We start from the raw sequence: 2830 nt of genomic DNA, 5'->3' as shown, positions 1-2830 counted from the left end.
ATGGCATGCATGTCGGCCACATCCTCTGTTACCTTCGGTCTCTGGAACTGTCAGTCTGCAGTGAACAAAACAGAATTTATCAGTTCATTGATAAATCTCTTAGACATTCAGGTCCTGAGACCTGGATCCATCCAGAAAACACAGCTACTCCAGCTGCCCTTTCTGTCAATGCAGAATTTACCCAAACACCTCGCTCTGGTGACCAAGGAAGTGGTACGGGAATTCTTATTTCTAAAAAGTGGAACATTACCTCACTCCGTCCTATGGCTAACTGCTCATCACTTGGGTATTACAGAGTGAAGGTCTCTACACCCATTACTGCATACATTCTGATCATTTACTGCCCTCCTGCAGGCAATATAGATGAGTTTGTCTGAAATGGACATGATTCTCTCTGACATTCCTGATGGTGGCACACTGTCATGGGAGACATGAACATTCACATTGGCAAACCACAGGCAACTGACTTTCTGGCTCTCATCTACTCTTTCAGTCTCAAACTGGTACAGACTCCAACACACAAAGCTGGCAATACTCTTGACTTGGCACTGACCAGAAACTGCTTCACAGCCAACACTGCACCTCTCAGACCACTTCCTGGTTAAATTCTCTGTCTTCCTTCCTCGTGTCATTCAAGCGGATCCAAAAATGGTGTCCTATCATAGAAACTTGAGATCCCTCAGACCTCCACAGCTGTCTGACTAGGTTTTTGCTATCTGTCCAAGACTGAGGTTGTTGTCTGTCCAACCAATCCTTCCTTATTGCCACATTTAAGCATGCAGCTCAACTCTATCACCCTTGTGCCTACGTCTTCTACCAGGAATCTTGGTGTCATGGTAGACAACCAGCTGACCTTTAAGGACCATGTTGCCTTGGCTGCCCATTCTTGCCGATTTGTTCTCTACAACATCAGGAGGATCAGACCCTACCTGACTGAACACATGGCACAGCTCCTGGTCCAGGCTCTGGTCATTTCACGCATTGACTACTGCAACTCCTTACTGGCAGGCCTGCCTGCATGCTCAGTTAAACCTCTGCAGATTATTCAGAATGCAGCAGCACTGCTGGTCTTCAACCAGCCCAAAAGAGCTCATGTCACTCCGCTGCTAATCGCTCTGTCTACCTTCCCTCCCTAATCCAGACCTACACTCCCTCTCAACAGTTACTCTCTGCCAGTAAAATACACCTAGTGCTCCCACCACAACGTCGCACAAAAACAGTAGCTAGACTCTTTTCCTCTGATGTCACCCAGTGGTGGAACGATCTACCAAACTCCATCTAATTCGCAGAGTCCTTATCCCCTTTTAAGAGCAAGTTAAAGACTCAGTTGTTTAAGGAGCATTTTTGCAATTAGCTTAACTCTTCTACTCAACAGAATGAGTTAGAAAGATGTGTTCAGCTCTTTGACACAACTCAGTACTGAAGAAGCTGTATGCACTTATGCCCAAAATGATACTGTGTTATGAAATCACACATTTAAAAAAAAAAAAAAAAAAAAAAAAAAAAAAAAAGCACTGCCTCTAGCACTACATGACAGCACTTGGGTCCAACTGGACTCACAGCAGTCTGACTACTACTTAATTATGTCCTATTCTGTTTGATTTGTTGCTTGTGTTGTTCTTACTCTCAGATGTAAGTCGCTTTGGAGAAAAGCATCTGCCAAATGACTTTAGAATAGAAAAGAATAAAAGCACATGAAATGTGCTATATTAATAAATTTGCCTTGGTAAAAAAATACTACAAATGAGGTTCTTCTGTCTGTTCAGATATGGTGTTTTCTGTAGAGGTGAAGATTTCCATGAATTATATGTTCAGTAATTTTGATACTCTTTTACAGCTCCACTTTCAAAAAGAGTCAGGATGGTGCGTAAAATGGACCCCCCACCATCTTTGCCAACATGTTCAAAGAAATATTGAGACAAAAAATCCAAAATAACTACATTGGTGATTTCCCAGCCTTTTCATTGCACTGAGCAGAGAAGCTGTCGATTGGCAGGTTTATGCCTTATACAGTTTGTATTTGACTCTTAGACTATAAGTGGCAGCTTTTAAAATAATTATCTTGGTTTTAAACTGTATCCAGAGAAATTGACTACTTCACATCAAAGAAGTAAATTTTTTAAGAAGATGAAAGCTTGACTACACTAACTGTCCAAAGTTTGGACACACCAACCACTTAATATTTGTGACCAAGGGCTATTTATCCAGGAAAACACCAGAATGAATTGGAGCAAGAGACCACTATATTTAAAAGAACAATTTATTTATAAACATAATAAAATCCTTTAAAAACTTTAATGCTCTGAATGTTGGACATATAAAAAGGGTGGACAGTATTTCCATACTGATTGACTTCAGACCAAAGAAATGGACCAAACTAAAGAAGCCAAATAGGACAATATTATATTTGGAGAGGCTCAGTCAAGACAGTGTTACAAACCACATAACTATGCATTGAAATAAAAAACAACTAAATGATAACACTTACATTACAACAAAATGCAAAGACCATTCTTCCTTTGAAACACTTCCTTTACTATAGTCCAATCTCTAAAAAAAACAAAAGTGGTCTATCCAAGGGATCATTTGAACACATCCATAAAATGACTAAGAGCAGGAAAAACAGTGGTTAACACATCAATGCTGATCTTAATAAAACCGCTACAAGGAAAAAGCAATTAACACAAAGTAAAACTTAGATTGTCCAGACATGTTTAATGAAAGAAAAATATACCTGGTCAAAGAACAGGTGCCCACTCCTTTCTCTCACTCCTGTAGGTGCATAGAGGTGACAATGTATGCATGAAATCAATAAATGCTTACATTCTAA

General features: G+C 40.0%; 1 long non-coding RNA gene across 1 annotated transcript in view; it reads right to left on the bottom strand.

The window, feature by feature from the left end:
• Positions 1–2830, bottom strand: part of LOC121637272 — a 5340-nt gene extending 2510 nt beyond the window's left edge. The window contains exon 1 of the long non-coding RNA XR_006009822.1: positions 2735–2830. This is a non-coding gene — a long non-coding RNA (uncharacterized LOC121637272). The remainder of the gene's footprint in view (positions 1–2734) is intronic.

This window comes from Melanotaenia boesemani, chromosome 3 (assembly GCF_017639745.1).
Source record: "Melanotaenia boesemani isolate fMelBoe1 chromosome 3, fMelBoe1.pri, whole genome shotgun sequence".
Classification (NCBI taxonomy): domain Eukaryota; kingdom Metazoa; phylum Chordata; class Actinopteri; order Atheriniformes; family Melanotaeniidae; genus Melanotaenia; species Melanotaenia boesemani.
This window is presented reverse-complemented; position numbering and strand designations above follow the sequence as displayed.